The sequence below is a fragment of the Cryptomeria japonica genome, chromosome 4 (assembly GCF_030272615.1).
Source record: "Cryptomeria japonica chromosome 4, Sugi_1.0, whole genome shotgun sequence".
Lineage (NCBI taxonomy): Eukaryota > Viridiplantae > Streptophyta > Pinopsida > Cupressales > Cupressaceae > Cryptomeria > Cryptomeria japonica.
Window position 1 is genome coordinate 711636073 of NC_081408.1, and position 12095 is coordinate 711648167.

Here is a 12095-nt window from a genome sequence, read left to right on the forward strand (position 1 = left end):
TTCCAAACTCATAGGATGACAATGGGTTCAAGCTACAAAATGCCTACATTTGATGCTTTCAATGAAATGTTGATGATGGAACAAACTAAGTTGATAAGCATGGGCATTCTTAAGGCTTCTTCTAAGTCTCAAGCATTAGTGGCAAATCAAGGGAACAAAGGAAATCAAGGAAAGGACAACTCAAACAAGAAGAAATGGCAATCAAAGCTCAAAGAAAAAGCACCATCTTCTCCACAACAAGGAGATTCTTCCAAGAGAGATAATTCACCAAAGAGGGAGAGACCTACTTGTGCTTATTGTAAAAAGATTGGTCATGAGGAGCATCGTTGCTATTCTAAGAAGATTGATGAGCTCACACATATCATCAAAAAGCATAACATTGATTTGCCTAAAGTCTACAAAAAGGATGATTCATCAACTTCCACTTCCTCACATTCAAAAGGAAAAGGGAAAGCATTCATGGCTTCTACAAGTGGAAAGACTCACTCTTTTGGAACAAGAAAAGGAAAAGCTCTATGTGCTACTATCAGTCATGATTCAGAGAGATGGCTTCTAGATTTAGGGGCTTCTCATCATATGGCATCTTCACAATCTATGTTCTCTACATTTGAGCCTTGCACCATGCCTCAGATTTTGATGGGCAATCATACATACATGGATGTGATTGGGAAAGGATCTATTGACATTGGGGATAACTCCTTCAATGATGTGTTGTGTGTACCCCACCTGACAAACAATCTCCTTTCTATCTATCAAATCACACATGGCGCAACTAAGAGAGTTGTGGAGTTCACACCTGACTCAGTTTTTATTAGAGACATGGAGACTAGAACTATCATTGCAACTAGGGTGATTGATCATGCATCTCGGTTATACTCCTTTTCAGATTTTGTTGATGATGATGATTTCACATTTGATGATTCTACACATGATGATCACACTTATTGTGATGGTTCAGATTTTGAGGAGAACTTTGGACACTTGAACATGGGGATTCTCACATGTGACCCCGTTCTTGAGTCTTGTATTTCATCTCCTCATATTGATATCATATCACCTATTGCACCTGATGATGCAGATAGTGCGATAGTTTTGCCTTCATGTGATTCAGTGCAACAGGATATTCATTGTCTTCCAACTTCAGATTCATGGGATGATTACTTGACAGATATTTCAGGTTTGTTTATGGAATCCTACATTGCAGATTTGGGAGACATCATTGATGACATTCATCTTCTCTTTGATGAAAATGATCCTTCTTCGATTGTTGTGAGGGCACACTCTGACCCTCTTGTTCATTCTCTACATGATCATTCTTTCGAGGTTGATATGATTGTGGATACTTATGTACAGCAGTTGGAGGAGGTCTCTTTATGTTTTGAGGAGACATATGAGTCTTTGGGACATGTTCTACATCCATCTCCACTAGATCTTGGAGTGCCTTTTTCAGCAGTGTGGCACAGTTTACCACCTTTGGAGGGGGTATCTTTTAGCATCGACATGGGGACACTTGAGCAGTTTTCAGAGATTCCTTTCATCATGAGTTTTCTTCATACATCTTCCCTTCATGATTGGGGAGACTTCATGGATACACCTTTGGTTTTGTTTCTTCCTAAGGGGAGGAATGTTGTTCGACGTTCATGGAGCAGTTTCTTCATACATCGAGCTTCTATCATTGGTGCAGATTCTTCATTGAGGGAGGATCACAGTTTGACTTCTCTTCTTCTCTCATATGGGGGGGACTTTTTCCTCACATGGGGTTTTGTTCCTCACATTCTTCTATGAGAGTTCTCTTGTATAGCTTTCATCTCTCTTTTGGGTGAGGGTTTTTTCCCATTGGGTTTTTCTCTCTTTCCCCACTTTGTGAGAGATTTCATTGCATTGGTTTGCATGCATTTGCATTTGTTCATGGGTACCTAACATGGCCTCATAGCCAGGACCCATCTTGCATTACTTAGTTGCATTGTAGACTTAAGTGCATTCCCCTAAGTTGCACTTAAGGGGGGGTGTTGGTGTAAATAATTATTTCATTATGGATATTATTACACTTACTGAAGTTTACTTAGGATAATGCATTTCATAGTAGTTTGGATATGAGACACTTGGGTGTTTGTGCCACATTGGGATAGTGTGTGTAGGAGAAATTCCACCTCTTATGGTGTTGATCTTGTTATTACACTATCATATCCACTTATTGTGGAGTGATAATTCCACCTTCGGTGGGTGATCCACCTCATGTGGAATATTATATTATTTCTCCTACCTACCCACACCTATTTCCTACCTACCCTTGTTTCTTATTGAGCCACATGTCATATTTGTGTGCTCATACATATCCCTAGCCTTGCCTATATAAGCAGGCTCTTCTACATTGTATGTAACAATTATTGATCATTTTCTATTGATGAGAATACAGTTTATTCTTGTCCTATATTGTGTCTCTATCTTGTACATTTCATTGACCTCTTGATCTTGGCAAAATCCAACAGGGAGTTAGAGAGTATTTCAGTGAGGACTTTTCAACATTCTTAACAACAACGGGTTCTTGGATCTTAGGTGCCATTTGTAGACTTCAGATAAAAATTAACAAAAGATCCTTAGGGTTTGAAGACTTTCAAATGACACACACTTTTCCTCTTAGCAAATATGAAATAGAAATTGTCAACTGATATGATCGGTAAACCAGCTTAACAATGCATTGAGATTGATATAAATACCTTGAATTTTGCTTTGGAGGAGGTTTGATCGCCTTTGAATCGCTTTGCTCTTCTCTCTTGAAAACTTGGTAAGTGTAAAATGACTGTGTAAATGCTTTAAGTACACAATATAACTAATCGGGCTCCATGCAGGTTAGTTCAAAAACATTAAATGCACTCAGTTCTACTAAACCGATTTACTCTCCTTTTTGCGCTTTAACCGAGTAGCCAGATTTCCTTCATTTACCGACTAGATAGGCTTCCTGTATTTACTGACTTGACAGGCTTCTTGTATAGTACTTCCAAAAGACTTTGATAGAATTTCAAACTTACTGATACATCTTAGCTATGCAGATTTTGAATTAAGTACATACTAAAATAGGAACTGTTAAACATTCAACCTTGAGAGAATGTAGCCCCTTCATGGCTTTACCGATTAATTTGGAATAGGTGCACCTAACCCTGTAGGTAAGGTGCTTTCTTTATTTAACACAATTTCCTTCTTTCTCCAAATCATTTGTAATTTGCTTTTTATTTCTTCAGTGTATCCTCTAGGTTGATCTCTGCAATCTCCAACCAAGTGTCCAACTTTGTGACAATGAAAATATGCCATACCAGGATTTCTCCATGATCTTCGGTTGTTCATTCCAAACCTTATAAAGAAGTTGGCACTTATATGTCCATATCTTCCACAACATTCACACCATATCCTTGTATTGTAATCCCATGGTACTGCAGCATATTGTTGGTTAAGATCTCTATGAGTTCGGTAGCTTCCAGTATTTGCTCGGTGTGCAGACAACATATAGTTCTTTTGCTTAAACCAACACTTCTCGGTACTATGTCCATATCTATTGCAATTTTTACAAAGCCCTTTGAATTTTGCCTCCTTATAATTGCTAGCAAACTTTGTCCTACATTGGTTAGATGTGTGACCATATTTATTGCAATTGTAACAATAACCATTGGACTTAGTGACATTCAGTTGCTTACCTTTTCTGATTTGGCACATGTTGGCAGTATGACCTTGATTTCCACAATAGTTTCAAATAGGATTCTTTCCTTTGATGTTCTTCTTGTTTCCAGCTTACTTTGGTGATTCTCCTCTCTCGGTAGTGTAGATTCCCTTCTCGGTAGAGTCTTTTCCTTTGTAACCGAGTCCTGCATCTTTGTTGGGTCTTCTTGTATTCAATTGCTCATCCAACATCTTTGATGCTTCATAGCTCTTCTTCAGTATTTCTTTGGATTTCTTCTCTATTTCAAGTTCATCGGTCAACCTTGATACTTCAAGTTTCAATGCTTGATTCTCATCATCTTTCAAGTTTGCTTCATGATGTGCATAATCTAATTGATCTGACAGATTTTGTTGAATCCCAGTCAATCTTATGATTTCATCATTCTTTTCAGCTACTAATGCTTCAAGTTGTTGTTTCTCTCTTTCTAGATCTCTTACTTTATCCTCGGTTGTCCTCAATGCATCAAAATTTTCAGTCATCTATGTGCTAAAATGCTCATGTTCTCTTTTCATTGCTTTTAGTTGATCAGTCAGTGCTTTGTTCTTTTCTTTCAACACTTCAATCATTTCTTCAGTCTCTTCAGACATACTATTCTTAGATGATGTCTCAATTTGTTCCACCAGCTCTTGAGAGTCCTGCAAATCATCAAATAACCTTCTTCTAACTTTCAAAGACTTTTGCATTTGTCTTTGCATGTCTGCAATCACTTGATTTGCATGATCCAACTCTTCTTGCAAGTACACAATTCTCCGAGATTGTTTATAGCCTTCCATTGATAAGATCTTTCTCTTTAGGCAGTTAAACCCTTTTCCAAGATTCAAGCTCTGATACCAATTGTTAGGCCCAATATGGAAAGCTAATGTACTGAGAGGGGAGGGGTGAATCAGTACTTCAAAACTTTTCTTGAACAATAACTTTACTGTTAAGCATAAACTGAATATTGATGTAACATAATATAATGCTAAAACAAATAAATAACAATCATACATGATTCACTCCATAACACATATATTTTGGTTATGCAGAAACTCTCGGTTAGAGAGAAAAACTGCGGTGGGGATGACACCCACAACTTCACTATTGCAATAATAAAGGTTGCTCGGTTAGAGCTACATGTTTAGCTATTTTTGGTAGCTTACCCTATTAGGAGTATCAAGATCTATTAGATCTACCTTGCTAAAGGATTTTACAACACTTATTCTAAATGCTGCACCTGGTTAGAGGCTTTACAATTTATAGACTTAGTTAGAGTCTTTTACCCTGTTAGAGGTTTTTTCTTACAACTCAAAATATTACAATCAAATCTTACAAAATATCTGCAACTTTACATCGGGAATGTTATAGTAGATTCTATGTGCTCAAAATGATATTACCTTACTTATAGCATACCTCAGTAATCCATATATTAACTCGGTAAACCCTTCTGTTTACTCTATTCCTTGACTGTTCTCTAAAATCCCTCTTGGTGACCTCTATGTTTCTCATGATTTTCCTTTTTCGTACAAGTCTTGCTTCATACACACATGCACACACATGTCTAATCAGGTGAATTCATGTTGTATAAATAGATCTCTTATGTCAATGATCTGGTTCATGCTTTGATCTTACAAACATGATTTCTCGAATGAATAACCATGCAAAATATTTCATTGGTTAGATGACCTCAAAATCATACACAATCTTTAAGTGCAATTTCCAATGTGATAACGGTTACTTGTTCCTTGATCTTTGTAACATGTTTCCCATATATGTCCAAGTTCAATGAATCTAGTAACACATTTCACTTGGTGTATATCAACTCAGTATATCATTCTTGCTGCTCGGTAGACATAGAGTGTTACTCGGTAGACAGCTCAATGTACACTAAGCTCTGAGACTAGTTTCTTCTATAACCGACTGCACTGTGCTTACTGACTGAATGATTCGGTAGTAGTAACTGACTAGAATAACTTTGAACATAAGACTAATGGCAACTTAGTAAGTAGTAACATTAGGATATATTAAAGAAAATATTAATGTAGGTTTGTTTTATGATGCAAATTCTGATTTTACTTTAAAAGGTTTTATTGATTCTGATCTAGGTGGAGATCCCAATGATGGGAAATCAACTTGCGGTTATTGTTTTTTTGTAGGTTTAGGAACAATTTCTTGGAATAGTAAAAAGGAGTAATCTACCTCTCTTGGATCCACTGAAGCTGAGTACAAAGGATGCATTAATGCTTCCAAAGAAGCATTGTGGCTTAGAAGACTACTTGAAGATTTGGGTCTACCTCAACAGGAACCAACTCCATTGTATTGTGACAACCAAAGTGCCATTGCCTTGGCTAAAAATCTAGTTTTCCATGCAAGGACAGAACACATTGCTCTCCAACACCACTTTATTAGAGAACAAATTGAAAACAAGCAAGTTTCACTCCTCTATTGCAAGGGGGAAGACCAAGTTGCAGATATTTTGACCAAGCCACTTTGTAAAGAGAAGTTCCAATTTCATTGTATAAATCTTGGTTTGCAACCCATTGAAGGGTTTGATGTAAACTCCCCAAGTAAAGCTTAAGGGGGGGCGTTAGAATATTTAATCTTTACTTGGCTTAGGTTTATTTGTATTTAATTTGGTATATTCCTTTGGAATCCCTACATGTAATTTGTCCTCTTGTACATGTGTGAGGACAAGTCATTTCTTTTATTTTCCTTTATCAAGGAATTTTATATTTCCTCCATAAGAGGTTGTGGACACATGGCACACATTTAATGAATGGTGGCATTTATAGATTTGGGAGTTACTTTGTAACTCCTCTCCTCATCTCTATTTAAGAGATGTCTCCTCTCTCATTTCTTCTTAATGATGTTATTGTAAAGAGATTCTTGTTCTCTCTCTCTCTTTCTCTCTCTCATTTTAAGCACTGTCTCATTCATAATAACACAAGGGGTTTTTCTTTGATTTTCCCCTTTAAAAAGTTTTTGTGCCTCCTCCTTCACATTTGGGTGATTGCTCCAAGGTTTCTACATTTCTCTTGGTAACATTTACTTCATCAATAAAATTACTTGGATTTTATTTTTCTTTCCTTGCTCTTGTATTTCCTTTCAATAGATATATGATAATATTGTTAACATTATCTATCCTCATAGCTTACCACCGCCCTTCCAGAATGTTAGGATTAAAGTAATTGTGATAGTTTTGGCTATAAAATTACATGTTGAATTGACACTACAATGAGCTCATTTAACAGCAATTGAACTCCTTTCACATAGATTTGACATCAATTACAATATATTTTCAACACAAATTCCATGTATGTTTATTTGTCTATGTGTTGGAAGATATAGCTTTCATTTGCTATACTTCACTTCTAGCAAAAATAGGGTAAGAATCTATTGGATATGATTATATTTTTGGACTAGAAAGTGCATTACCTAAGGTTGGAAATACAAATCTAGGACATGGATTAGGATTTTTTAAGGAAAAAATGGATAAAGAGGAAACACACTTGATTACATAATTTTTTTTGCATAGTGGGTTACTACAAGTGGTTGGTTTTCTTGTAGTAGGACAATAACCAAAACCAATGATGGAATTCAATAAATATTATGACACCCGACCTAGTGACTTAAGAATTAATGAAGAACATATTGTTGCTATATTAGATAGGAGCGATTTCACTACAATACTCATATTTCCACTAATACAGGTATTCATGGACCTAGATGTCACCTCCACATATCAAAATTTTAGAGAGAAAAATAATGGCTATACGAATACAATAGCTAGGCAATGGTTAGAAATTCCAAAGAGGGCAAAGTTCTAGTTTCCCAAGAAATTGCATCAGTCATATTTTGTAGATAAATATTTTGGCATATAAGAGTGTTGGTAGATAGATTGGTTGGCAATGCAAATACACACAATTTTGAGGCATGGATCTACTTTTTGATTGTCATAATTTATGATGTATAGCAATTTATTGGTTGGATTAATATTATTAGTGATCAACTTCATAGGCTACAACATAGTTTCAACTCAATTTTTTATTTATTTTTTATGTGTATTCATATTTATTTTATGCTATTAATATCTTGATGGCTTTATTCAGATTGCATTCTATCATAAATTTAAAAAATAATTTAGAAAAGTTTTTGGATAATGAGCAACATATTTACAATTTTGATTGTTCGAGAACTTCAATGTGATATAATTACAAGAATATCTCTTGAGGTTTCCCAATTGATAAATACTTATGGAAATTTATTCATTCAATTTTAAAACTTTACTTATATTAGGATTGAAGGATATTATGGATTCCCTGGCAATCTTCACTTGTATGTGAGCAATAAGTTTATTTTAATTAAAGCATGTAGTCAAATTGGGGAGCTCAATAAAAGTTGTAGGGAGAGAAAGAAAGAAATAGTTACTTTTCCTATTTAAATTTGTCCATTTATCAATGTAATTATTCTTATAATAGACTAAATATTGAAACATATCTATTAAATATACAATCTAATTCATTAAATTTCATTTTCTATTTTATAGAAATATTTTTTTAAAAAGTAACTTGCAACTTGGACCAATATTTAATAATTTTCCTTTGCTAGAAGATTATTTTTCTAATTGTAATAATAAGTTTAACGTTAGGGGAAGACATTGGACAAGGTTTTCTTTAAAAAAAATTATAATGTTTCATTTAGATCAGAATGTCAGCAATCTTGAAGATGATAAATATGAATTAGTAGATTTGATATATCTCAATCATATATAGATGATACCAATCTACCCTATCATTTCAAGTGAAAAATAATTTGGTAATATAGATGAGACATCAAAACAAGTGATAAAAAGGATAAAATAATAGATATTAAAGATGAAAGTCAAGAAACGTAACTCAAAACTAGTTGAAGGGGAATAGTTAGTTGAATAATTATCCTTATTAGGCTGTAAACTTATTTTCATAAAATAATTAATTCATTGTGGGAGAAGATAAATATGGATATGGATATCCTCTAAGGAGAAAACCAAAAAGAACCTTTTGGGATGTTAAGAAAAATAAAGGCATGAAGCAAAAAGAGAAAGAGAAACTAGAGACCATTTAGGAAGAAGCTCAAAAAAGAAAGTGAAGTTCATAGATCTTAAACTCCTTCCCAATTTAGTACCTTGTATTCCTCCTCCCACTCTTCACCAAACTATTCACCTCCTCCTTTATCTAAAGGCCGAACTATCTGTACATCTAATCCATATCCTTCTTCCTCTCTTGATATGTTATCCTTTGCCACACACCCTCCCAATAATTCAATTCAAATTTCCCCTCATGTTATTGGAATTTCTTCTATTAATATTGTTAACACATCCACTTCATGGTTAAGAGATCATAATGGAAATTTCGTTTCGGCTGTGGTACTCTCCTTGGGCTCACAGTCTAATCACATAGCCAAAGCCATAGGGGATTTCCAGGTAATCGATCTTGCAAATCAAATGAATTTCAAAAATATCTGGATTGAAGGTGATTCAAAAAGAATTATTGAGTTCCTTCTTACCAAATCCCCCCCCTCATGGACTATTAAAAGTTGGATAGAAGAAGCTAAATATACATTATCCAACTTTGACTATGTAAGAAATTCCCATGTCTTTAGGGAAGCTAATAAGGTGGCTGACTACTTTGGTAATGAAGGGGATAAGTAGATGGGTTGACGAATGTGGAAAGCTTATAGAGATTTGGGAGTTGATGTCATAGAATTAATTAATTATGATATCATTCATGGGAAAGTTGTCATTTTTAATAATGATGAAGTGGAGTAGATATTGGTATAGTGTTATCATTTGATATGGTGACGCCGCTTTAATTATCTCTATGGGTGGCGAGGGTTGGCACGTATTGTGGGTGCTTTGGTTTCACTACTAGCTCTTTGTTCAGGTTATTTGCTCTATGATCAATAGAAGAATTGCCTGTGAGAAAATGGGGGGAAGCAAGAAGAGGATTGAGCCAAACAACTGTGAGAAGCACAAGGAAAATACGAATGTCTAGAGGTATATCAAGAGGGCAGGGGGTGAGTCCTTTTGTCAAGAAGCTCCATGGTGCTAACCCTAAAATTACAGAGTATTTCACCAAAGACTGGAAGGAGGATGGGATTGTTGCCTCTGGAAGAAAGGTTAAGATTGATGAGAATCTCATTGGGGAAATTACTGGGCTCTCCACAAAGGGGATGAAGTTCTTTTGCGATAAAAAGTTCTCGGATGAAGTAGTCATAAAATTTACCAAAACTAATGAGGAAAGGGAGGCGCTGGTCAAAATATCTAACATCTATTTTGAGCTTGGGAAGGTTAAGACACTTTGGAGGGAAGTGCTCAGAGTTATCATGGAATATATCATGGTGAACGACAAATTTACCAGAGTCCATGGCTACCACTTTTCCCTCCTCAATCACTTTCGACACAAGGTAAGGATTTCATTTCCTTACTACCTATTTTTCTCTCTAAAACATAATATTAAGAAATACTAAAAAAGCCCTAGGAAATATCATTCCTTGCATGCGGGCCTTATTTAGTTAATCCATGAGCATTTTGTTAATATGTCGACCCTGTCTAACCCCATCTTGCCTTCGGCCTCAAAAGACTATAACACTGATATCAACATGTCTGAGGACAAGGGTGAATGGGACACTAATTGGGAAGAGGAAGAGACTCCCCCCCTAATATTAGGTCTAAGAAAACCTTACAGATCAAGCCCACCAATAAAAAAGTCTCCCTTGTAAAAACCCTCACTAGAACTTCTCATAAAGCTAAAAACAAGGAGAAAGCCCTCCCAAAGAAAAAGTTGGTTTCCTATTCTAAGGACTCCCCAGAGGATTTATCCACTACCCTAGATTCTACTGATGGCTCCCATACCTCTTACCCTCAAACTGATAGAGAAAATAGTCCCAAATTCCCTACTGATCTCAGACCTGAAGACCACTACTTCAAGCCTGATCGGGAATTTCCTGACAATATTCTGCCAATTGCTAGAAATGGGATGGTTGACTATTTCGGAATTATTAATTGAGTTTTTCATGAAATTAAGGACCTGAGTATAAAGAATAGGTTGTTTCTAGTAAACTGGACAAAATAGAAGCTAAAGGGGTGCCTCAGAAGGCTGTTGGGGTTTTATGGACTGAAGAAGAGAAGATGTCAATGGTCGAGTGCCTTTAAAGAATTTTTGAGCTCATGGAGAAGACGAAGAAGGAAAATGAGAAAAAGATAAAACATCTAGAAGGAAATTGGCAAAATTAGGGTAACTTTGAATTCCATCATGAAGCAAAGCCACATAATTGTGAAGAACTCTACTACTACAATGAACACCTTGGTTGATAAGCTGGAAAATACTCAGTAGGGGACTCTATTTCTGGACTTGGAAGCTAACAAAGACAAAAGCCAGAAAGAGGATTCCGACCCTTCGAAGAGGACTAGAGCCAACCTAAAAAGGAAAGCAGATTCTATGCCTTAGGAGATCCATGAGTTGAAGAAGGTGGCTCAAGAGATGAATAACCTTGAAGCCAAGATTGCTGATATATTAAAGTCCTTAGGTTAGTTTTGTTTGTTTGGTGTTGGCCTTTTGCTATCTTTTGTCTCGTTACTGTTGTCCTTTTGTGTCTATTTTGCAAATTTCCTGTCTTAGTGGACTTTATTTGAATATTTTCTCTTGCTTGTGAACTCTATGATTTCGGGTCCCTATAAAATCTATTTTTTCCTTAATAAAAAACAAACGTTGTCTAAAAAATAAATCTAGTATAAATAAGTATTTATAAAAAGGACATTGTTATAAATTTTCCCTAAATAAAACATCAATCAAAGAAGCTTGATACTAAATCAAGGTTAATGTCTAATGCAACTTATAGAAGCATGTGTGGGGACATTTATTCCCTCTATATAACTAATGATGCAAGAAAGATGATAGGAAAATATTTAATATCACTCAAGTTAATTTGACACCTTCTTCATGAGGAGATACACAAAATTGTTTTGTATCAACTAACAAGTTGGTGGAAAGAAATAAAGGGGATAAATAATCCAAAGATGAGTTAAAATAATAAATAAAGTCTTTAAATACTTGCCTCAAATCCATTGTAGACTCTTTAAGCCAATAGATAGGTCAATTTGATTCCTCTTTTGACCCTAATTTAGTTAGTGGAAAGGAAAGCATTGAAAAATTTACAAAAGCAAATTTTATGGCTAGACAACTAAACATTGGGTTAATGAGGTCAAAGGTAAATAAATTATATGATGACATGGACATCACAAAAAGGAAATTATGATGAGATTATAGCCTATAAGAAAAAAGAAGAAATATTTTTAAGAATGGACAAAATTCTAAAGAATATGATATATGTGGGAACTAATAAATTGGTCGTTGAGAAAATTCTATCC